The 26,011-nt window shown below is 50.5% G+C and overlaps 1 protein-coding gene across 1 annotated transcript in view; it reads right to left on the bottom strand.

Annotated features, from left to right (window-relative positions):
• LOC139239075 (neuronal PAS domain-containing protein 3-like) overlaps positions 1-26,011 on the bottom strand; it is a 304,556-nt gene that overhangs the window by 45,666 nt on the left and 232,879 nt on the right. The window lies entirely within an intron of this gene.

Genomic DNA, 26,011 nt, shown 5'->3' with positions numbered 1-26,011 from the left:
CTGACACTCTCAGTGCAGTGCTGAGGGAGTGCTGCACTGTCGGACATGATGTCTTTTGAATGAGACGTTAAACCGAGGCCCCGTTTGCTCTCTCAGCTGGATGTAAAAGATCTGGCGGCCACTATTTCGAAGAAGAGCAGGGGAGTTATCCCCGGTGTCCTGTGGCCAATATTTATCTTTTAATCAACATCACTAAAATAGATTATCTGGTCATTATCACATTGCTGTTTGTGGGAGCTTGCTGTGCGCAAATTGGCTGCCGCGTTTCCCACATTACAACTGTGACTACACTCCAAAACAGTACATTGGCTTTGAGACGTCCGGTGGTCATGAAAGGCATTACATAAGTGCAAGTCTTTCTTTCTTACTCTCATCTCACCCTGGCAATGGAGATCACTAAAAATCGGGAGAGGGATTCGTGGCTGCTCTGGGATCAGCCTGGTCCACGCAGCCAGAAGTGAAGAGAGAAATTAATTTTGAACAGTTTTGACATTATTTTGGTAGCTTTTCAGACCGTGGAGCAGGATCGCCCCCTTGTGGCAGAATAAAGGAGTTCGAGCCAGAAGCGTTCAGTCATTTACAACATCACAAAGCCATGGCTCAGTTACAGACCTCACCCCACCCCCCCGCACCCCCCGCGCCCCCCGCCACACACTCAACCTTACTCTGCTTCCCTTTCTCCCTTTCCCGGCACTCTAGTGCGGTACTGAGAGAGACCATTGAACCGAGACTCCCCACCGTCTGCCTGTTCGGGTGGGCTTTAAAAGATCCCACAGTGACGGTGTGAAGCAGAACTGTGTGGGTGGGGGGAGGTGTTCTCCCCGGTCTCCTGGCCGGCATTTATCCCTCAACCACCAGAACCGGCCATTCGGCGGGTTTCTGCTTGTGGGATCTTGCTGTGCGCAACACCAAAAAATGGCTCGTTAAAATTTCAAAATGATCTTTCCCCACCGGTGCAATACCTTGCTAATGCCTCCGGGATTCTCCGGGAGTAAAAGGCATCAAGGGATATAAGGGAAAAGCGGGAATATGGTGTTGAGATAGAGGATCAGCCACGATCATATTGAATGGCGGTGCAGGCTCGAGGGGCCGAATGACCTACTACTGCTCCTATTTTCTATGTTTCTATGTTGTGATGAAAGGCTCTTTGTGAGCTGTCGAGAGGAGATTTGGATCCGCCGGTGAATGTGGCTTCCCCCCCGCCCCCCCAGGGAGGAGGGGGAGAGAGGGGGGATGGGGAGTGGGGTGGGTCGGGGGAGGGAGGGAGGTGGGACGGGGAGAGGGGAGAACGGAGGCGAAGGAGGGTGGTCGGGGGGGGGGGGAGGGGAGCACGGGGAGGGGGAGGGAGAGGAGCACGGAGGGGGGGCGAGGGAGAGGAGTGGGGTGGATGGGGTGGCAGGGAGGGGGGACGGAGGGGTGTGGGAGTGTGTGTAGTAGACACTACCAGTTGGAGCACCGCGTACAGTTTTGGTCTCCTTATTTAAGGAGGGATATACTTGCATTGGAGGCGGTTCAGAGAAGGTTCACTCAGCTGATTCCTCAGATAAGAACATAAATAGGAGCAGGAGTAGATGAAAAGGGGTTGTCATTTGAAGAAAGGTTGAGCAGGTTGGGCTTCTACTCACTGGAATTTAGAAGAATGAGAGGCGATCTTATTGAAATATAAGATTATGAAGAGGCTCGACAAGGTGGATGCAGAGAGGATGTTTCCACTGATAGGGGAGACTAGAACTAAGGGGCCGTCCATTTAAAACGCAAATGAGGAGGAATTTCTTCTCTCAGAGGGTCGTGAATCTTTGGAATTCTCTGCTCTAGAGAGCTGTGGAGGTTGGGTCGCTGAAAATATTTAAGGTGGAGATAGATTGATTCTTGAACGATAAGGGAGTCTAGGGTCATAGGGAACTGGCAGGAATGTGAAGTAGAGCCCATGATCAGATCAGCCATGATCTTATTGAATGGCGGAGCAGGCTCGAGGGGCTAAATGGCATAATCCTGCTCTTATTTCTTATGTTGACTGGGTTGGACAGACTGGATGCGGGGAGGATGTTTCCCCCGGGCTGGGAAGTCTAGAACAAGGGGTCACAATCTCAGGATACGGGGTAGGAAAGTTAGGACCGGGATGAGGAGAAATGTTTTCACTGAGGGTGGTGAACCTGTGGAATTCTCTACCACAGAAGGCTGTGGAGGCCAAGTCACTGAATATATTTAAGAGGGAGATAGATAGATTTCTAGACACAAAAGGCATCAAGGGGTATGGGGAGAAAGCGGGAATATGGTGTTGGGGTAGAGGATCAGCCATGATCATATTGAATGGCGGTGCAGGTTCAAAGGGCCGAATGGCCTACTACTGCTCCTATTTTCTTTGTTTCTATATATTGTTGTGTTTGACAGCTCATCTGAAAGACGGCACCTCCGACAGTGCGGCGCTCCCTCAGCACTGCACTGGGAGTGTCAGCCTGGATTTTTGTGCTCAAGTCTCTGGAGTGGGGCTTGAACCCACAACCTCCCATTACCCGCGAGCCCTCGGGAGCATCTTCCACCTTCCTTGCCGTTTTCGAAAGTCGCGAGTTCCACAAAACCCAATTTATTTTTTTCCCATTTTCCCTCATTATCTCGGAGACAATGTTGCTGAGCGTTGGCATCCCAACAAGGAGCAGGAGGGAGGAAGGTGCATTTGCATGGCTTCATTCGTGGCCTTAGGCTGTCCCACGTCGCAGCCAACGAATTTGTTTTCATCACTGATGTCCGCACAGCAAGATTCCAGCAAACAGACACGAGCTAACTGAGCAGTTAATCTGATTTGAGTGATTGAGGGGTCCAAGGAACTCCCTGGCTCGTCTTGGAAATAGTGCAATGGGATCTGACACGATCGCCTCAGCAGTTTTTCGATCCAATCTGAAAGACGACACCTCCAATGGTACAGCACTCCCTCAGAACTGCACTGAAGTGCCAATCTGGATTGGGGCGGGGGATGGGGGCGGGGGGCGGGGGCGGGTGCTGGAGTGGGTTTCTAAATTGTCAGACTGCTTGTCCTCTGGACGAGCAGGAATTTTCTCCGATTGAATATCGGGAAGACCGAAGCCACTGTTTTCGGTCCCCGCCACAAAGTCCGTTCCCCAGCCACCGACTCCATCTCTCTCCGCAACTCCTGTCCGAGGCTGAACCAGACTGTTCGCAACCTCGGTGTTGTATGTGCCTCTGAAATGAGCTTTCGTCCGCAGCATAGCTAAGACCGCCAATTTCCACCTCCGTAACATCGCCCACTTTCCGCCCCTTGCCTCAGCTCATCCGCTGCCGAAGCCCTCATCCGCGCCTTTGTTATCTCTAGACTTGACTATTCCAACGCACTCCTGGCCGGCCTCCCACATTCTACCCTACGTAAACTAGAGGTGATCCAAAACTCGGCTGCCCCATGTCCTAACTCACACCGAGTCCCGCTCACCCATCACCCCCTGTGCTCGCTGACCTACCTTGGCTTCCTGTTAAGCAATGCCTCGACATCAAAATTCTCATCTTGTTTTCAAATCCCTCCATGGCCCTCGCCCCCTCCCTATCGCTGTAATCCCCTCAACCTCACAACCCCCCGAGATGTCTGCGCTCCTCTAATTCTGCCCTCCTGAGCATCACTGATTGTAATCGTTCAACCATTGGTGGCCATGCCTTCAGCTGCCTGGGCCCCAAGCTCTGGAACTCCCTGCCTAAACCTGTCCGCTTCTCTACCTCTCTTTCCTTCTTCAAGACGCTCCTTAAAACATTAGGTCACCTGCCCTAATTTCTCCTTATGCGGCTCGGTGTCAAATTTCTAATGCATAACACTCCTGTGAAGCGTCTTGTGGCGTTTCACTACATTAAAGGCCCTATATAAATATGACAGACCACCATAAACCAGGTGAAACAGCGATTAACTTGTACTTCTTTCAATGTAGTATACTGTATTCCCTGCTCACAATGTGGTCTCCTCTACATTGGGGAGACCAAGCGTAGATTGGGTGACCGCTTTGCGGAACACCTCCGTTCAGTCCGTAAGTATGACCCCGGGCTTTTGGTCGCCTGTCACTTTAACTCCCCGCTCCACTCGCACTCTGACCTCTCCGTCCTCGGCCTCCTGCACTGTTCCAATGAAGCTCAACGCAAGCTCGAGGGACAGCAGCTCGTCTTTCGTTTAGGCCCTTTACAGTCTTCTGGACTCAACATCGAGTTCAACAATTCCAGACCTGAACCTCTGCCCCTATTTGGTTCCCTTCCGCCCCACCCACCACCCGCCCCCCTCCCCCTTTCAGTGCTCCTTAAGAATCTGTTATTTTCGAACATTTGCCAGTTCTGACGAAGGGTCCTCGACCTGAAACGTTGGGCCCAATTTTGCCCAAGCCCGTTTTCTGGCATAGTGCCAGAGTTACTCCCGTTATTCTAGGCCAGAAACGCGCCAGAAATAATTTGCCAAAGTTTCCCCGATGTATAATTCGAATTTGGCGGCGCGCATCGTGTCCGAAAAAAACGATGCCGCACCTTCTGCGTATGCGCGACAAAAAAAAAAGTGACGTTTTGACGTTACTTCAATGGACGCGTATGCGCAGTACGGCTCTGGGTTGGCAATCGGCCATTTTTAAAGAGCCAGTTGAGTGTGTGAGAACGTTGAGTGCTGTGTGAGAGCATTGGAAAAATCGCAATACAAGATGCAACGCGGTGCAAGGACCAAGAATGTCTCACAGGGTGAAGTGGAGGCTCTAGTTACTGCGATTGAGGCCAGATGGCAAGAGCTGGACACCAGCAGAGGTCACATAAAAGTTCCACCCAAAGAAATGCAGAAGATTACTGTGCAATGATGACCACCATGAGATCTGGAGGCCAGTGTAAAAAGAAGTGGCAGGACCTTGGTCAAGTCGTTAGTGTAAGTAATATTTTCATTTATTCAATGGAATTGCAATTGTAAATGTGACCAGCTGTATATGTCCCACCCAGCAGAAAGACACCCTCTCTAAAAAGTTGCATTTTCATCTTTGCAGAGGAAGGAGGCACATAATAAAAGGGAAAGAACTCGAACAGGAGGAGGCCCGGCAAATCTGCAGCCACTGACACCCTTGGAAGAGAGGGTCGCTGCTTTGATGGGTCCTGCCTGGAGAAAAGCAACCGCCACTGCACAAGCTGGGCCCACACTCGAGGGAGAGGGTAAGTCCTGCAAATTCCACAGTCTGGATTTGCTAAATGGTAAGTACTGCGCGAGCTAGCCATGCTTCGGTTCATGGGGATGTCTCTGTCAGCTACGCTTCAGTTGATGCAATGTGCTATCATTCATCATGGTCCTTCAAATCAGCCTGCTTCCTGCGCTGTGTGAGCCTACTCATGCCACCCACCCTGCCCCCTCCTCTGCTGCTAACCATTTGACTGTTCTGTTATATTTTGCAGAACTTGAGGCCAACCCTGACGATGCGGAAGAATATTCAGACGAGGATGAGCCTGAAGAGGAGAACATCTTCCAATCCCACCTCCCAGACCAAGAGCATGGGGGTGGGAGTGAGGAGAGGTGGAGGGTGTTATATATGTGGACTTGTATTTACTCTGTACAGCCACCAGAGGGCTCATCCCCTGGAGTCCCAAGGGATCCCATAATCCCTTGGGAGCACAGGTATTTAATGGGGCTTCACAGGTTGGAGAGGCACTCTGGAGACCTGCAATAAAAGACTAAGGTCGCACTTCACTTTGAGCTCACAGTGTTCAGTCTGACTCTTTCTCCATACACTACAACTGGCGACGAGATACAGATAGCAAACCCAAAGATAACAGAGAACAGTGGACATCCTGGAGAAATTTTCGGAGGGAGATGATTGGGAAACTTTTGTGGAGCGACTCGACCAATACTTCGTGGCCAACGAGCTCGATGGGGAAGAGAGCGCTGCCAAACGAAGGGCGATCCTCCTCACCGTCTGTGGGGCACCAACGTATGGCCTCATGAAGAATCTGCTCACTCCAGCGAAACCCACGGTGAAATCGTATGAAATACACGGGTCCAAGAGCATTTGAACCCGAAGGAAAGCGTTCTGATGGCGAGGTACCGGTTCTACACCTACAAAAGGTCTGAAGGCCAGGAAGTGGCGAGTTATGCCGCCAAGCTAAGACGCCTTGTAGGACATTGCGAATTTGAAGCATATTTGGAGCACATGTTCAGAGACTTTTTCGTACTTGGCATTGGCCACGAAACCATACTTCGCAAACTTTTGACTGTAGAGACCCCAACCTTGAGTAAGGCCATAGCGATAGCCCAGGCATTCATTGCCACCAGTGACAATACGAAGCAAATCTCTCAGCACACAAGTGCTGCTACAAGTACTGTGAACAAAGTGATGCTGTTTTCGAATCATAATGTACAGGGCAGGTCATACATACCTGCAGCTGCACGTCTGAAGATGATTCAGAGTCCACCATCAAGGGTGATGAATGCAAGGTCATTAACACCTTGTTGGCGCTGCAGGGATGATCATCGTTTCCATTCATGCCGATTCAAAGAGTACATTTACAAGGGCTATAGAACAATGGGACACTTCCAACGAGTGTGCAGGCGAGCTGCAAAGTCTGTTAAACCTGCAAACCACCATGTTGCAAAGGAGGACAGATCTACGGAGGATCACGACGAACCAGAGCCTCAGATAGTGGAGGCAGAGGTACATGGGTGCACACATTCACTACGAATTTTCCCCCGATGATGCTGAATGTTGAACTAAATGGACTCCCGGTGTCAATGGAGCTGGATACGGGCGCGAGCCAGTCTATCATGGGCAAAAAGACTTTCGAAAGGTTGTGGTGCAACAAGGCCTCAAGGCCAGTCTTAACTCCAGTTCGCACGAAACTAAGAACTTACATGGAAGAACTGATTCCTGTAATCGGCAGTGCTACCGTAAAGGTCTCCTACTATGGAGCGATGCACAAGCTACCACTCTGGGTGGTACCGGGCAATGGTCCCACGCTGCTCGGCAGGAGCTGGCTGGGAAAGATACACTGGAACTGGGATGATGTCCGAGCGCTATCGCCCACTGACGACACTTCGTGTGCCCAGGTCGTAAACAAATTTCCTTCGCTGTTCGAACCAGGCATCGTGAAATTCCAAGGAGCAAACGTGCAGATCCACCTAATTCCAGGGGCGCGACCCATCCATCACAAGGCGAGAGCAGTACCGTACATGATGAGAGAAAGGGTAGAGATCAAGCTAGACCGGCTGCAAAGAGAGGGCATCATTTCACCGATCGAGTTCAGCGAGTGGGCCAGTCCTATTGTCCCAGTCCTCAAGGGAGACGGCACTGTCAGAATCTGTGGCGATTACAAAGTAACTATCAATCGTTTCTCCCTGCAGGACCAATACCCACTACCAAAGGCCGATGACCTCTTTGCAACGCTGACGGCAGGAAAGATGTTCACGAAGCTGGATCTGACTTCAGCCTACATGACGCAGGAACTGGAGGAATCATCGAAGGCCCTCACCTGCATCAACATGCACAAAGGTCTTATTGTTTATAACAGATGCCCTTTTGGAATACGATCAGCAGCGGCGATATTCCAGAGAAACATGGAAAGCTTACTGAAGTCGGTCCCGCACACCGTGGTCTTCCAGGACGACATCTTGGTCACAGGTCGGAACACAGTCAAGCATCTGCAGAACCTGGAGGAGGTTCTTAGTCGGCTCAACCGCGTGGGGCTCAGGTTAAAACGTTCGAAGTGCATTTTCCTGGCGCCTGAAGTGGAGTTCTTGGGAAGGAGGATTGCGGCGGACGGCATCAGGCCCACCAACGCGAAGACGGAGGCAATCGAGAACGCACCGAGGCCACAGAACGTGACAGAGCTGCGGTCGTTTCTGGGACTCTTGAACTACTTTGGTAACTTCTTACCGGGTCTCAGCACACTGTTAGAACCACTGCATGGCTTACTACGTAAAGGGGACGAATGGGTTTGGGGCAAAAGCCAAGAAAATGCCTTTGTAAAAGCGAGAAAATTGTTATGCTCAAACAAATTGCTTGTGTTGTATGATCCATGTATGCGTTTGGTACCAGCATGTGATGTGTCGTCATATGGCGTCGGGTGTGTATTGCAACAAGCTAATGATTTCGGGAAACTGCAGTCGGTTGCTTATGCATCCAGGAGTCTGTCTACGGCTGAGAGAGCACACAGCATGATTAAAAAAGAAGCGTTAGTGTGTGTCTATGGGGTAAAGAAAATGCATCAATACCTGTTTGGGCTAAAATTCGAATTGGAAACTGACCATAAGCCACTTATATCACTGCTCTCTGAGAGTAAAGGGATAAATACTAACGCATCGGCCGGCATCCAGAGATGGGCGCTCACGTTGTCCGCATACAACTGCACCATCCACCACTGGCCAGGCACAGAAAACTGCGCCGATGCTCTCAGTAGGCTGCCATTGCCCACCACGAGGGTGGAAATGGTGCAGCCCGCAGATCTAGCCATGGTTATGGAGCATTTGAGAGTGAGCAATCACTCGTCACTGCCCGGCAGATCAAAACCTGGACAAGCCAGGACCCCTTATTATCTCTAGTCAAAAGCTGTGTGCTTCACGGGAGCTGGTCCAGTGTCCCAGTGGAAATGCAGGAAGAGATAAAGCCGTTCCAGCGGCGCAAAGATGAAATGTCTATACAGGCAGACTGCCTTCTGTGGGGCAATCGAGTAGTGGTCCCCAAGAAGGGCAGAGACACCTTCATCAATGACCTCCACAGTACCCACCCAGGCATCGTAATGATGAAAGCGATAGCCAGATCCCACGTGTGGTGGCCCGATATCGATGCGGACTTAGAGTCCTGCGTTCACACATGTAATACATCCTTGCAGTTAAGCAATGTACCCAGGGAGGCGCCGCTAAGTTTATGGTCTTGGCCCTCCAAACCGTGGTCTAGGGTACACGTCGACTCTGCAGGCCTATTCTTGGGTAAAATGTTCCTTGTGGTTGTAGACGCGTACTCCCGGTGGATTGAATGTGAGATAATGTCGGCTAGCACGTCCGCTGCCACCACTGAAAGCCTGTGGGCCATGTTTGCCACACACGGCTTACCCGATGTCCTGGTGAGCGACAACGGGCCATGTTTTACCAGTGCGGAGTTCAAAGAATTCATGACCCGTAACGGGATCAAACATGTCACATCTGCCCTGTTTAAAGCAGCGTCCAATGGTCAGGCAGAGAGAGCAGTGCAAACCAAAAAGCAAGGCTTGAAGAGAGTAACTGAAGGCTCACTGCAGACTCGCATATCCCGAGTCCTGCTTAGCTACTGCACGAGACCCCACTCACTCACTGGGATCCCACCTGCTGAACTGCTCATGAAAAGAGCACTTAAGACAAGGCTCTCGTTAGTTCACCCTGATCTACATGAACAGGTAGAGAAGGCGGCTTCAACAAAGTGCATACCATGATAGCGCAAATGTGTCACGCGAGATTGAAATCAATGATCCTGTATTTGTATTAAATTATGGACAAGGTCCCAAGTGGCTTCCTGGCACTGTCGTAGCCAAAGAAGGGAGCAGGGTATTTCGGGTCAAACTTTCAAATGGACTCATTCACCGGAAACACTTGGACCAAATCAAACCCAGATTCACGGACTACCCTGAGCAACCCACCTTGGACCCTACCTTTTTTGATCCCCCAACATACACACCAGTGGCAATCGGCACCACAGTTTACCACGAAGCAGAACCCATCATCCACAGCAGCCCTGCAGGGCCCAACACACCAGGCAGCCCAGCAAGGCCAGCTGCACAGCAGCCCAGCGAGGGCCCAACAAATGATTCAACAACACCAGCTTTCACACCGAGACGATCAACCAGGGCAAGAAGGGCCCCAGATCGACTCACATTGTAAATAGTTACACTATTGACTTTGGGGGGGAGTGTTGTTATATATGTGGACTTGTATTTACTCTGTGCAGCCACCAGAGGGCTCATCCCCTGGAGTCCCAAGAGATCCCATAATCCTTTGGGAGCACAGGAATTTAAGGAGGTTTCACAGGTTGGAGAGGCACTCTGGAGACCTGGAATAAAAGACTACGGTCACACTTGACTTTGAGCTCACAGTGTTCAGTCTGACTCTTTCTCCATACACTACAGAGGCGATGGATGAGGCCCATCTCTTGTACTCACTTTGGAGGAGGTGCAGGTGCCGCCCATTGAGTTGCTAGCCCCTTGCCTTACTGGAGGTTTGAATGTTGGTGGAACATTCCATGGTTTCCCATCGTCCGAGGCTGCGGGTCCCAGTGGTGGGGTGCAGCGAGTCACACCCGCGGGGAGGAGGGGAAGGAGAGCTGGACCACGCTCTCCTGAGCTGCAGGATCCAACAGATGTGGTTCAGATGATGGCAACGAGTGGGGAGAGCACTGACATTATGCGAGCACTCCTGGACACCATCAGTGGGGTGGGTGATGAGGTAGCGGGACACGAGGGAATGTAATATGACGTAATAAAAAACTAACGTAGAAAAATCGTAACTAAAGCTGTTATGCCTGTGCGGATTCCAGGGGGAAACTTTGAATTAAATAATTACGCCAGAAAAAAATGGCGCGCGGCAAAACAAACGGCGCAAATGAGCCGGGAAAATTGAGCCCGTTAACTCTGTTTTTCTCTCCGCAGATACTGCCTGACCCGCTGAGATTTCCAGCATTTTGGGTTTTTAATTCAATATAAATATAAGTTGTTGTTGCTTTTGATGACCCCACGACCCTTCGGGCCTAGCGAGATGGGCAGCCAATTCAGCCAAGTTGACGCCCGCAAAAAATAATGCAATACAATTGAAGCTGGCACTAAACTTCCCAGACACTGTCAGATATTAAAAGGCAGATGGGATTTTTTTTTTTTTCCCCTTTGTGTTCCACTCTTGCATCCGTAATTAAGGGGCCCTGACTTCAGTTGGTCGGTAATAATCTAACCTCTACACTCAGTGCATAAGGAATGAATCAAGCGTCATTAATATTCACCAGCCCTCTGCATAACTGAGCCCCTAAAGACAGGTATTGACTTCTTTGAATACTAAAGGTCAACAAGAAGGACTCAAATCTTTTGCATAATTACAAGTGTGAAAGACTAATAAATTAGGGCTAGGTTGAAAGCCATTTTTCAACTTTTCCGCCTTATTTTTCTACGAGAGTACAGTGAGGTACAATTCATTGGGCGTAGCAACTGAATAGCAGCCTCATTTCTCGACCCGCCTGTCATGTGATCAATTACATGAGCTGTCATGTGATCAATTACATGAGCTGTCACACAGAGACACCCCGGGATGGATCGCCGGGCCGAGGCAGCGTGTAGGGAGTCTTAAGAGAAAATAATTTTCATAAAAAGAGGATAAATGAGGTGTTTTAATCTTTTCAGATACGCCTCGGGACTGTGCAGTGTCAGCCGTGGCACAGTGGGTGGCGCTAACACCGCTGAGTCAGAAGGTGGTGGGCTCGAGTCCCCACTCCAGAGACTTGAGCACAAAAATCAAGGCCGACACCCCCAGCGCAGTGCTGAGGGAGCGCCGCACTGTCGGAGGTGCCGTCCTTCGCATGTCGGGATCCTGCAAATCCCCTGGGAGGACAGGCACTCCAGCATCAGCGTCCTCGTCCAGGCTAACATCCCCAGTATTGAAGCACTGACCACACTCAATCAGCTTCGCTGGGCAGGCCACATAGTTCGCATGCCAGATACGAGGCTCCTTGAGCGAATGCTCTATGCGGAGCTCCTTCATGGTAAACGAGCGTTACAAGGACACCCTCAAAGCCTCCCTGGTAAAGTGTGGCATCACCACTGACACCTGGGAGACCCTGGCCGAAGTCCGCCCGAGGCGGAGGAAGTGCATCCAGGAGGGCGTCGAGCTCTTCGAGTCTCAGCGTGAAGAACGTGAAGAGGTCAGGCGCAGGCAGCGGAAGGAGCGGGCGGCAAACCAGCCCCACCCACCCCTTCCCTCGACCAATGTCTGTCCCACCTGTGACAGAGTCTGTAGCTCTCGTATCGGACTGTTCGGCCACCTGAGAACTCACTTTGGGAGTGGAAGCAGGTCTTCCTCGATTCCGAGGGACTGCCTATAATGATGATGATGATGATGCTTTCGCATGAGACGTCAAACCGAGTCCCCGTCTGCCCTCGTGGGTGGTCGTAAAAGATCCCATGGCCACTATTCAAAGAAGAGCAGGGGAGAAATATTTCCTGTAATTTTTTTTCTGCGCTTGGTCCCTTTGAGTTTGCCGTCTGGTATAATGTATTTACTTCATGGGTTTTTTGCTTAAGAATTCATAGCAACGCATTGCTATTAAGAACTAGTTGGTTTATTTGCAAAAGGTGTAACAATCACACTACACATTACTGGTTCATCCACCAAGCTCACAACCAGCGGCCTCGTCGTGAATTCCCTCGAACCCAACTGGCCGGGGTTTTATTGAGTCTCGTGAACATCATGTGACTGGCTAAGCCACTCCCAACTCAACAGCTGTAACAGCCTCTGAGCATGCTCACGGGTGGGTACATTACACCCGGTATCTCTTCGAGCGATAGCCATTGGCGAGTGGCCTGTTCTCACACACTTTAGTGAGAACATTGCAGGGGGGCGTTCTCCCTGGTGTCCTGGGCCGATATTTATCCTTCAATCACCGTCAGTAAAACATATGATCTGGTCATTATCCTGTTGCTGTTTGTGGGAGCTTGCTGTGCGCAAATTGGCTGCTGCGTTTCCTACATTACAACAGTGACTACACTTCGGAAGTTCTTTGTAATGTCCTGAGGTCGCTACATAAATGCAAATCTTCCTTCCTTTCTTTTCTGCATTATCAGCCTGGAAATATTTGTACTCTTCACACATTCACGTCACATCTCTTTTGAAACTGGTTAGTACCGCATTTAAAATAGTGAATGAAGGAATCGAATGCGAATGTGCCCAGCATTCATGAAAGAAACAAAGAAAGACTTCCATTTATATAGCGCCTTTCATGACCATCGGACGTCTCAAAGCACTTTACAGCCAATGAAGTACTTTTTTGGAGTGTAGTCACTGTTGTAATGTAGGAAATGTGGCAGCCAATTTGCGCACAGCAAGCTCCCACAAACAGCAATGTGATAATGATCAGATAATTTGCTTTTTTTGTTTTGTTGATTGAGGGATAAATATTGGCCCCGGGACACCGGGGAGAACTCCCCTGCTCTTCTTCGAAATAGTGCCACGGGATATTTTACATCCACCTGAGAGAGCAGACGGGGCCTCGGTTTAACGTCTCATCCGAAAGACGGCACCTCCGACAGTGCGGCGCTCCCTCAGCACTGCACTGGGGGTGTCGGCCCAGATTGTTGTGCTCAAGTCTCTGGAGTGGGACTTGAACCCACAAACCTTCTGACTCAGAGGCAGGTGTGCTGCCCACGCCACGCTGTTGGAGGTATTGTCTTTCGAATGAGACGTTAAATTAAGGCCCCGCCTGCCTGAAGCAAAGGATCCCACGGCCACTAGCTGAGGGAGAGCAGGGAAATTTCCAGCAACATATACCCCAGTCCAATGAATTAGTCATTAGAGCCAATTACACTCCGAATGGTTTCAAGATGGCTTTGCATTTCTTTGTTGGGAATTGGCGTGTGTGTGTCAATTCAGTTGACCGAAGACCCTTGATACAAGCCCATCTTCATACCAACTGTTGGAATTTAACAGAAACCGAGAATCTAGGTCAGCCGTGGGTAGTACGCTCGCCCCTGAGTCAGAAGGTTGTGGGTTCAAGTTCCACTCCAGCGACTTTGAGCACATAAATCTAGGCTGACACTCTCAGTGCAGTGCTGAGGGAGCGCCGCACTGCCGGAGGTGCCGTCTTTCCGATGAGACGTTAAACCGAGGCCCCGTCTTCCGACTCAGGTGGACGTAAAAGGATCCCCTGGCACTATTTCGAAGAAGAGCAGGGGCGTTATCCCTCAATTTATCCCTCAATCAACATCACTAAAAAACAGATTACCTGGTCATTGTCACGTTGCTATTTGTGGGAGCTTGCTGTGCACAAATTGAGGGCCGTGTTTCCTACAGTACAACAGGAACAGTGGCATAGTGATTACATTACTGAACTAGCAATCCAGAGGATTGAACGAATGATCCAGAGACGTGAGTTCAAATCCCACCACGGCAGCTGGGGAATTTAAATTCAGTTAATTAAATAAATCTGGAACAAAAAACAAGTGTCGGTGATGGTGACCATGAAACTACCGGATTGTCATAAAAACCCATCTGGTTCACTAATGTTCTTCAGGGAAGGAAATCTGCCGCCCTTACCCGGTCTGGCCGATATGTGACTCCAGACCCACAGCAATGTGGTTGACTCTTAACTCCCTCTGAAATGGCCCAGAGAGACACTCAGTTGTGGCAAACTGCTACAAAGAAAGGCGGCTTACCACTATCTCCTCAAGAGGCAATTCGGGATGGACAATAAATGTCGGACTTGCCAGCGACTCCTATATCTCACGAACAATTTTTTTTTAAGTACTTCATTTGCTGTAAAGTGCTTTGCGAAGTCCTGAGGTGGTGCAAGTTCTTTCTTTGCATCGAACACACGGAGTACACTCAACAAGATCTAATGTGGTTCGGGCTATATTCCTATTGTAGGGTATCAATGGAGACGCAATATGTCATATGAGCCAAAGCGTGAGAGAAAGGTTATAAAAGCTCAATGTCTTTCGCCTCAAGAGCAGTTGAATTAAGAGAGAGCCTCACTGAATGAGTATTAAATCCCGAATATTATTTTAAAATAAGGCAGGGATCATAAATATCAACTAGCAAGGAATAAATTCAAATTGAGAATTTCTTCATACAAAGTGTGATAAATGTCGGAAATAATCTTTCAAGCAGCATTGCAGTGACACAATTGGATGTCAGGCCGGGAGAGTTACAATGCTGGAGCGACGGACCTAGATGGGCATTTCTTCATGGTTTTCCTATATCCTTAATTACACAAGTCTAAGTAGTTTGCTATGGACGAAATCATGAGTCACTTGCACAGGCCACTGACATGAATCGATTACTCAGTCATCACACCCTCTCCCACCCCCCATCAAGTACTCTGTGTCTTCAGCCTCATCCTCCTCCTCCTCATCCTCCTCGTCCTCATCCTCCTCATCCTCATCCTCCTCATCCTCATCCTCCTCATCCTCCTCCTCCTCATCCTCGTCCTCCTCATCCTCCTCATCCTCGTCCTCCTCATCCTCCTCATCCTCCTCGTCCTCCTCATCCTCCTCATCCTCATCCTCCTCATCCTCGTCCTCCTCATCCTCCTCATCCTCGTCCTCATCCTCATGCTCCTCATCCTCCTCCTCATCCTCCTCCTCCTCCTCATCCTCGTCCTCATCCTCATCCTCCTCCTCCCCATCCTCATCCTCCTCATCCTCGTCCTCATCCTCGTCCTCCTCATCCTCATCCTCATCCTCCTCATCCTCGTCCTCATCCTCCTCATCCTCATCCTCCTCATCCTCATCATCCTCCTCCTCGTCCTCATCCTCCTCATCCTCATCCTCCTCATCCTCGTCCTCATCCTCCTCATCATCCTCCTCCTCGTCCTCATCCTCCTCCTCCTCATCCTCATCCTCCTCATCCTCGTCCTCATCCTCCTCATCCTCGTCCTCCTCATCCTCGTCCTCCTCATCCTCATCCTCCTCATCCTCGTCCTCATCCTCCTCATCCTCGTCCTCCTCATCCTCCCTCCTCATCCTCCCTCCTCATCCTCCTCGTCCTCCTCATCCTCATCCTCCTCATCCTCGTCCTCCTCATCCTCCTCATCCTCGTCCTCATCCTCATGCTCCTCATCCTCATCCTCCTCCTCATCCTCATCCTCATCCTCCTCCTCATCCTCGTCCTCATCCTCATCCTCCTCATCCTCCTCCTCCCCATCCTCATCCTCCTCATCCTCGTCCTCGTCCTCCTCATCCTCATCCTCCTCATCCTCGTCCTCATCCTCATCCTCCTCATCCTCATCATCCTCCTCCTCGTCCTCATCCTCCTCATCCTCATCCTCCTCATCCTCGTCCTCATCCTCCTCATCCTCGTCCTCCTCATCCTCGTCCTCCTCATCCTCATCCTCCTCATCCTCGTCCTCATCCTCCTCGTCCTCCTCATCCTCATCCTCCTCATCCTCGTCCTCCTCATCCTCCTCGTCCTCCTCATCCTCATCCTCCTCATCTTCATCCTCCTCATCCTCGTCCTCATCCTCGTCCTCCTCATCCTCGTCCTCCTCATCCTCATCCTCCTCATCCTCGTCCTCATCCTCGTCCTCCTCGTCCTCCTCGTCCTCCTCATCCTCGTCCTCATCCTCGTCCTCCTCATCCTCCTCATCCTCATCCTCATCATCCTCGTCCTCATCCTCATCCTCCTCATCCTCCTCATCCTCGTCCTCATCCTCATCCTCGTCCTCATCCTCCTCATCCTCGTCCTCCTCATCCTCCTCCTCCTCATCCTCCTCATCCTCGTCCTCATCCTCGTCCTCCTCATCCTCCTCCTCCTCCTCATCATCCTCATCCTCCTCATCATCCTCATCCTCATCCTCCTCATCCTCGTCCTCCTCATCCTCCTCCTCCTCGTCCTCCTCATCATCCTCATCCTCCTCCTCCTCCTCCTCCTCGTCCTCCTCATCCTCCTCATCCTCCTCCTCCCCCATCCTCTTCCTCCCTCGCGTCCTCTTCCTCTGCCTCCTCCTCCGCGTCCTCCTCCTCCTCCGCGTCCTCCTCCTGATGTAACGTCCAATGAGCCATGATCTTATTGAATGGCGGAGCAGGCTCGAAGGGCCGTGTGGCCGACTCCTGCTCCTATTTCTTATGTTCTTATAAGTTATCTAAGGCCCCTAGTCCGGGTCTCACCCACAAGTGGAAACACCTTCTCGACATCTACCCTGTCAAACTCTTTCATGATCTCCTAACTTCCCACACAAATAAAAGCCCTCACCTGTTTAGGATTCTATTGACCCCACGATTCCTCTTCTCCCGCTAGCTTCACCTGGCCGGGAAGCCACAATGGTTTCCCGCCCACTCAGGCCCACTAGTTAAAACTGGAGTCAGGGCCCGAAGATGCCATATTTAAAGAGGGACCCCTTTCAGACGGTTTTAGGTGGGCCCCTTGCTGCCTGCCCGGAAGAGCTGGTTAAAATGGAAGACGGCGGGGACAGGGCAGGGGCGCGGGGCGGAGGGAGACACAGCAGCGGGGCGAGTCTCCCGGCCGATTTTCACCACCCAGTTTGCGTCATGGCTGTAGGATTGCCAACCTTCCAGGATTGGTCTGGCGTCTCCGGGAATTGAAGGTTCATCTCCGGGAACACTGCTGCGAACAAATCCTGGAAGGAAAAATCAGACCTGGCAGACGCCTCGAGTCGCTGGAGAAACACCACCAGCGATGTCTCCGCAAGCTCCTGCAAATCCCCTGGGAGGGCAGACGCACCAACGTTAGCGTCCTCGACCAGGCCAACATCCCCGGCGTCGAAGCACTGACCACACTCGGCCGGCTCCGCTGGGCAGGGGGCCACATTGTCCGCATGCCCCCGACACGAGACTCCCAAAACAAGCGCTCTACTCGGAACTCCTTCACGGCAAGCAAGCCCAAGATGGGCAGAGGAAACGTTACAAGGGACACCCTCAATGCCTCCCTGATAAAATGCAACATTCCCACCGACACCTGGGAGTACCTGGCCAAAGACCAGTCCGCCCTAAGTGGAGGAAGTGCATCCGGGAGGGCGCTGAGCACCTCGAGTCTCGTCGCCGAGAGCGTGCAGAAATCAAGTGCAGGCAGCGGAAGGAGCGTGCGGCAAACCAGTCCCACCCACCCTTTCCCTCAACCACTGTCTGTCCCACCTGTGACAGGGACTGTGGCTCTCGTATTGGACTGTTCAGCCACCTAAGGACTCATTTTAAGAGTGGAAGCAAGTCTTCCTCGATTCCGAGGGACTGCCCACGACGATGATGGTTGCAATACTGGCTCGCTTTTTGATTCCCGCCCGACCCGCGCGCCCCGCAGTGGCCCCCTGCTGGGACCGCCTGTGAAAATAGGCGCTCCGACTTATACTGAACGCATTGAGGTAAGTAACACCGACCTCAGGTAAGTGTGATTGGTTTTTCTTTTATATTTCTTTGCGATTTATGTTCTGGTGGCGTGGGCTATGGATTGGGAATGTTTTTGGTGGGTTTGTTTTTTCCCCCCCAGCCTCTCTCAAAGCGCTCTCGGGCCGGCTGTCTAGCTCGGCAATTTCCCATGCTCAGCCGGTCTAGCGTCCTGAGATAGGTGTGCAACGTCTCCCTTAGCGCTCCTTCCCAAACTCAGGGCCCTGCTGTCCAATTTTGCTGACTCAGGCGCAAACTTTACCGCCCTGAAATCAGCAAAGCCGAAAATTCCAAATTGTGCTTTTTAAAATGTCTTTCAACGCTTTTGTTTATTGGGTCAAGAATCATCCAATTGGATAACGGAAAAGTCCGCTCACTTTCCGATTGGCATAGCAATGTGGATCACCATGACGATGGGTCTGCCGGCCGACCAATGGCGAGAGTGGCGGGGGGGGGCCGAGGCAGTCAGAGGCAGGAAGGTCATGTGATGAAACCTCCAGGAATGGGGCCTACCAGAGTTGGCAACCTTTGGCGGACGGGTAGGGGTAACATCGCCCCCATGTTCAAACACACAGACACGGGCGAACAATTTATTTCGGGCCTCACGGAGAGAAAAAAGAACGTAACTCTGAATCAAACTTGCAAACTACGAATTCCACAGTGACAAATTATTATTAAATATAGTCTGACAAGTGCTCGACTGAGGTGGTGCTCCAGACACCTTAAGCTACATTTTTAATTTTCCTTTTGGCCAATGAGAAGTTTGTTTTCCCTCTCGCTTGCTAGTCTTGTGGAAGGATATCCATAAAATTCTTAAGAGGCCGCAGACCTTTCATACATCTGAAAGCAGACAGTAGTGTTTTTTTTGTGGTAGAAAAATTCTGGTTCAGGGTCCCTCAGGTATTCGGTGCTCCGCGCTCAATCATAATTGAATACTTCATCAAAGTCTGAGTCATCTTTGCCTGGAGATTGCTTGGGGGCTGAACTCGAGCTGTTGAATTTGTAAAACGCAGGCTGTCTGATATGAGAAGAGTCCACCAGGCCCAGAGTCCCCACGCTGGGCCGATGGGAGGCACGGTACAAACTCGAGGCTTTGAATGGGAGGAGAGAAGAGGAGGGAGGGAGGGGGAGGGGAGGAGTGAGGGTGGGGAGGGGGGAGGGGGAATAATAACTATCATTATATCGCAGCAAGATAAGAGTGTTCCTCAAGACTGCCAAATAAATCATTTGCGGAATTTTAGGAGAAGTTTTAAGCCAAATAATTGAAGAACAAAAGAAACGGGAGCAGCAGTAGGCCATTCGAGCCTGCTCCACTCTTTAACCGCAACTCCAGCTACCCGCACTGTCCCTTGACTCCCTTAGTATCCAAAAATCTATCGATGTCTGCCTTGAATCTACTTAACAACTGAGCCTCCACAGCCCTCTGAGGCAGAGAATTCCAAAGATTCACCATCCTCTGAGTGAAGAAATTTCTCCTCGACTCAGTCCTAAATAGCCGACCCCTTATTCTGAGACTGTGACCCCTGGTTCTAGACTCCCCAGCCCGGGGGAAACATCCTCCCTGCTACTACCCTGACAAGCCCCGTAAGAATTTTATATGTTTCAATGAGATCATCTCTCATTCTTCTAAACTCTAGAGAGAATATAGGCCTAGTCTACTCACTCTCTCCACACAGGACAATCCCCCCCATCCCAGGGATCAGTCTGGTGAACCTTCGTTGCATTCCCTCCAAGATAAGTGCATCCTTCCTTAGGTAGGGAGAACAAAACTGTTCACAATACACAAGGTGTGATCTCACCAAGGCTCTATATATTTGCAAACTGTTAGTCTTATATGCCAATTCCTTCGTAATAAAGGCTAACATAACATTTGCTTTCCTAATTTGCTTGCTGTACCTGCATGTTAACTTTAATTTGTGTACAAGGACACCGAGGTCCCTCTGCATACCAACATTTCCCAATCTCAGCTGTGATTCAGTGGGCAGCACTCTTGCCTCTGAGTCAGATGTTTGCAGAATCACGTCCCACTCCAGGGACTTGAGCACAAAAATCTCGGCAGCGCTGAGGGAGCACCGCACTGTCGGTGGTGATGTCTTTTGGGTGAGACGTTAAACCGAGGCCCCGTCTGCTCTCTCAAGTGGACGTAAAAGATCCCGCGGCACTATTTCGAAGAAGAGCAGGGGGAGTTATCCCTGGTGTCCTGGGGCCAATATTTATGCCTCAGTCAACATCACTAAAAAAGATTATCTGGTCATTATCACATTGTTGTTTGTGGGAGTTTGCTGTGTGCAAATTGGCTGCCGCTTTGGGATGCCCTGAGGTCATGAAAGGCGCCATATCAATGCAAGTCTTTCTTTTTTTTCACTATTAAAAAAATACTCTGCTTTGCTATTTTTCCTACCAAAGTGGATAGCTTCACATTTCTCCACATTACAATCCATCTGCCATGTTCTTGCCCACTCACTTAGCCTGACTAGATTTAGGATGGTGGCTCGCTGGTTGTTGGAGTCTGCCTTATTCAAACAACAACTTGCATTTATATCGTGCCTTTGACGTAGTAAAACATCCCAAGGCGCTTCACAGCAACCTTATCAAACAAAGTCTGCACTGACCCACATAAGGAGATCTTAGGACCAAACATTGGACAAAGGGGTAGGTTTTAAGCAGTGTCTTAGGATCTGATGAAATGCATCCCAGGGTATTAAAAGAGATGGCGGAAGTTATAGCAGATGCATTCGTTATAATCTACCAAAATTCTCTGGACTCTGGGGAGGTACCATCGGATTGGAAAGCAGCTAATGTAACGCCTCGGTTTAAAAAAGGGGTCAGACAAAAGGCAGCTAACTATAGGCCAGTTAGTTTAACATCTGTAGTGGGGGAAATGCTTGAAGCTATCATTAAGGAAGAAATAGCGGGACATCTAGATAGGAATAGTGCAATCAAGCAGACGCAACATGGATTCATGAAAGGGAAATCATGTGTAACTAATTTACTGAAATTCTTTGAGGATATAACGAGCATGGTAGATAGAGGTGTACCGATGGATGTGGTGTATTTAGATTTCCAAAAGGCATTCGATAAGGTGCCACACAAAAGGTTACTGCAGAAGATAAAGGTACACGGAGTCAGAGGAAATGTATTAGCATGGATAGAGAATTGGCTGGCTAACAGAAAGCAGAGAGTCGGGATAAATGGGTCCTTTTCAGGTTGGAAATCGGTGGTTAGTGATGTGCCACAGGGATCGGTGCTGGGACCACAACTGTTTACAATATACATAGATGACCTGGAAGAGGGGACAGAGTGTAGTGTAACAAAATTTGCAGATGACACAAAGATTAGTGGGAAAGCGGGTTGTGTAGAGGACACAGAGAGGCTGCAAAGAGATTTAGATAGGTTAAGCGAATGGGCTAAGGTGTGGCAGATGGAATACAATGTCGGAAAATGTGAGGTCATCCACCTTGGAAAAAAAAAACATTAAAAGGGAATATTATTTGAATGGGGAGAAATTACAACATGCTGCGGTGCAGAGGGACCTGGGGGTCCTTGTGCATGAATCCCAAAAAGTTAGTTTGCAGGTGCAGCAGGTAATCAGGAAGGCGAATGGAATGTTGGCCTTCATTGCGAGAGGGATGGAGTACAAAAGCAGGGAGGTCCTGCTGCAACTGTACAGGGTATTGGTGAGGCCGCACCTGGAGTACTGCGTGCAGTTTTGGTCACCTTACTTAAGGAAGGATATACTAGCTTTGGAGGGGGTACAGAGACGATTCACTAGGCTGATTCCGGAGATGAGGGGGTTACCTTATGATGATAGATTGAGTAGACTGGGTCTTTACTCGTTGGAGTTCAGAAGGATGAGGGGTGATCTTATAGAAACATTTAAAATAATGAAAGGGATAGACAAGATAGAGGCAGAGAGGTTGTTTCCACTGGTCGGGGAGACTAGAACTAGGGGGCACAGCCTCAAAATACGGGGGAGCCAATTTAAAACCGAGTTGAGAAGGAATTTCTTCTCCCAGAGTGTTGTGAATCTGTGGAATTCTCTGCCCAAGGAAGCAGTTGAGGCTAGCTCATTGAATGCATTCAAGTCACAGATAGATAGATTTTTAACCAATAAGGGAATTAAGGGATATGGGGAGTGGGCGGGTAAGTGGAGCTGAGTCCACGGCCAGATCAGCCATGATCTTGTTGAATGGCGGAGCAGGCTCGAGGGGCTAGATGGCCTACTCCTGTTCCTAATTCTTATGTTCTTTATGTTCTTAAAGCATTGGACAATGGGGTAGGTTTTAAGCAGTGTCTTAAAGAAGGAAGGAGCCAAGCCATCACAATATTTAAGAGGCGTGTGTGCAGACACAAGCTTTGTCCGCGTACTGTAGTTCGATGACAGAGGATGGGACGACCTTGGATCTAGCCTGGAGGTGACATAGGTTGAACAGGTTCCCATTGGTTCTATGGTTTAGTTCCACTCCAACGGGGAGCTTGTTGAAGGTGAGATGGAGCATTGCAGCGAGGAAGATCGAGAAGAGTGTTGGTGCGATGACGCAGCCCTGCTTGACCCCAGTCCGGTTGTGGATTGGGTCTGTGATGGATCCGTTGGTTAGAATCACGGCCTGCATGTCGTTGTGGAGCAGGCGGAGGATGGTGACAAACTTTTTGGGGACAGCCGAAATGGAGGAGGACGCTCCATTGTCTTTTGCGGTTGACAGTGTCAAAGGCATTTGTGAGGTCAAAGAAGGCCATGTACAAGGGTTGGTGCTGTTCCCTGCATTTCTCTTGTCGTTGTCGCGTGGTTAAGATCATGTCCGTTGTATGCTGTAGCGGACGGAATCCGCATTGTGACTCTGAGAGGAGCTCTTCAGCCACAGGGAGAAGACAGTTGAGGAGAATTCTTGCGATGACTTTCCCAGTAGCTGACAGCAGGGAGATTCCTCTGTACTTGCCGCAGTCAGACTTGTTCCCTTTTTTGAAGATGGTCACGATTATGGCATCTCTGTGAACTCCTGGCATGCTCTCCTCCTTCCAGATAAGAGAGATGAGGTCATGCATTTGTGCCAATAGTGCCTCTCCACCATACTTTAGTGCCTCAGCGGGGATTCCATCTGCTCCTGATGCCTTGCTGTTCTTGTGAGTTCCCACAACGTCCTCAAGGCCTTCATAACCAGCGCCTGTGAAGAGAAGTCGGTCACTCAACCAGGAAACATCAGGACTGGTTTGACGAGAACGACCAGGAGCTAATAAACCGCAAGCGCAAGGCATTTCTGAACTTAAAGCAGCAACCCAACTTGGGAGCAGCATAGCAGCTCTACAGGCAGCTGAAGGCCGAGGTCCAACAAAAAACCCGGGACCTAAAGAACAGGTGGTGGATGGAGCAAACACAGGAGATACAGCAGCTGGCCGACAGCCATGATGTGCGAGGATTCTTCACCGCAGTCAAGGCCACCTACGGACCAAACTCCCAAGGCCCCACCCCACTCCTGGCCAAGAATAGGGAAACACTCATCAAGGAAACCGAGGCAGTCAGGGCCCGCTGGAAGGAACACTTTGAAGATCTCCTCAACCGAGACTCTGCCTTTGACTCGAGTGTTCTCGACTTCATCCCGCTGCATGCGACCCACCACCACCTCAGTGAGACCCCAACACTGCACGAGGTAGAAAAGGCCATAAGACAGCTAAAAAACAACAAGGCTACGGGAGTGGATGGAATCCCTGCTAAGGCATTGAAGTATGGCGGAGAGGCACAACTGGCGTGAATACACGACCTCATCTCTCTCATCTGGAGGGAGGAGAGCATGCCGGGAGATCTTAGAGATGCAGTGATCGTGACCATCTTTTAAAAAGGGGACAAGTCCGACTGCGGCAACTACAGAGGAATCTCCCAGCTATCAACCACTGTGAAAGTCGTCGCTAGAGTCCTCCTCAACCGTCTTCTCCCCGTGGCTGAGGAGCTTCTCCCGGAGTCGCAGTGCGGATTTCATCCCCTCCGGGTCACAACGGATATGATCTTTGCAGCCCTTGTACATGGCCTTCTTCGACCTTACAAAGGCCTTCGACACTGTCAACCGCGAGGGTCTATGGAGCGCCCTCCTCCGTTTCGGATGCCCCCAAAAGTGCATCACCATACTCCGCCTCACGACGACATGCAGGCCGTGATCCTTACCAACGGATCCATCACAGACCCAATTCATGTCCAGGCTGAGGTCAAGCAGGGCTGCGTCATCGCCCCAACCCTCTTCTCAATCTCGCTTGCTGCCATGCTCCACCTCACAGTTGATAAGCTCCCCGCTGGAATGGAGCTAAACTACAGAGCCAGTGGGAAGCTGTTCAACCTTCGCCATCTCCAGGCCAGGTCCAAGACCACCCCAACCTCTGTCGTCGAGCTACAGTACGCGGACGACGCCTGCGTCTGTGCACAGACAGAGGCTGAACTCCAGGACATAGGCGACGTATTTACCGAGGCGTATGAAAGCATGGGCCTTACGCTAAACATCCGTAAGACAAAGGTCCTCCACTAGCCTGTCCTCGCCGCACAGCACTGCCCCCCAAACATCAAGATCCACGGCGTGGCCCTGGACAACGTGGACCACTTCCCCTATCTCGAGAGCCTCCTATTAACAAGAGCAGACATTGACGACGAGATCCAACACCGCCTCCAGTGCGGCAGTGCAGCCTTCGGCCGCCTGGGGAAAAGAGTGTTTGAAGACCAGGCCCTCAAAACTGTCACCAAGCTCATGGTCTACAAGGCCGTAGTAATACCCGCCCTCCTGTATGGCTCAGAGACGTGGACCATGTAGAGTAGACACCTCAAGTGGCTGGAGAAATACCACCAGCGATGTCTCCGCAAGATCCTGCAAATCCCCTGGGAGGACAGACGCACAAACATTAGCGTCCTCGTCCAGGCCAACATCCCCAGCATTGAAGCACTGGCCACACTCGATCAGCTCCGCTGGGCAGGCCACATAGTCCGCATGCCAGACACGAGACTCCCAAAGCAAGCGCTCTACTCGGAACTCGTCCACAGCAAACGAGCCAAAGGTGGGCAGAGGAAACGTTACAAGGACACCCTCAAAGCCTCCCTGATAAAGTGCGACATCCCCACTGACACCTGGGAGTCCCTGGCCATAGACCGCCCTAAGTGGAGAAAGTGCATCCGGGAGGGCGCTGAGCTCCTCGAGTATCGTCGCCAAGAGCATGCAGAAATCAAGCGCAGGCAGCGGAAGGAGCGTGCGGCAAGCCAGGCTCCCTGCCCACCCTTTCCCTCAACGACTATCTGTCCGACCTGTGACAGGGACTGTGGTTCTCGTATTGGACTGTTCAGCCACCTAAGAACTCATGGTAAGAGTGGAAGCAAGTCTTCCTCGATTCCGAGGGACTGCCTATGATGATGACACACATACAGCCCCGATGACCTCCGACAGTGTCTGGTGACCCCAAGTATCAATACATAACAACATCCCTCTTTCAAGATCTTGATATCAGTGATATCATGGTCTGGGACTTTCCGTTCACGAGTTGATCGTCTCAGTTCAACTTTAATTCTGGGCGAGCGTTCTGAGTCAGTTGTGACTGAAGGCTGAGTAACCGATCTGATGGGAGTGGTAATGACCACATCAGAGACTGAAGGTCCAGGTTCAGTAATGACAGCAGAGTCCTCTGGTGAATGAACATTGGTTGGTTGGTCACTGACTGCACCTTCCTCAAACGGTTCCAGTTCATCCGTGTGCCACAGTTTGACCTGACCAACATGCTTCCTGCAAGTTTGCCCATTCTTGAGCACGACAATAAACACTCTGTTACCCTTCTTGGCTGTAACAGTACCTGCGATTCACTTTGGACCTTGACCATAGTTCAGTACATAAACTGGATTGTTGACAGAGCAGCTTGATCATGATACCATTGCTGACTTTGACGTCTGTTTTCATCATTCAAATCAGGATGAACAAGAGAAAGCTTGGTTTTG

This window comes from Pristiophorus japonicus, chromosome 26 (genome assembly GCF_044704955.1).
Source record: "Pristiophorus japonicus isolate sPriJap1 chromosome 26, sPriJap1.hap1, whole genome shotgun sequence".
NCBI lineage: Eukaryota > Metazoa > Chordata > Chondrichthyes > Pristiophoridae > Pristiophorus > Pristiophorus japonicus.
This window is presented reverse-complemented; position numbering and strand designations above follow the sequence as displayed.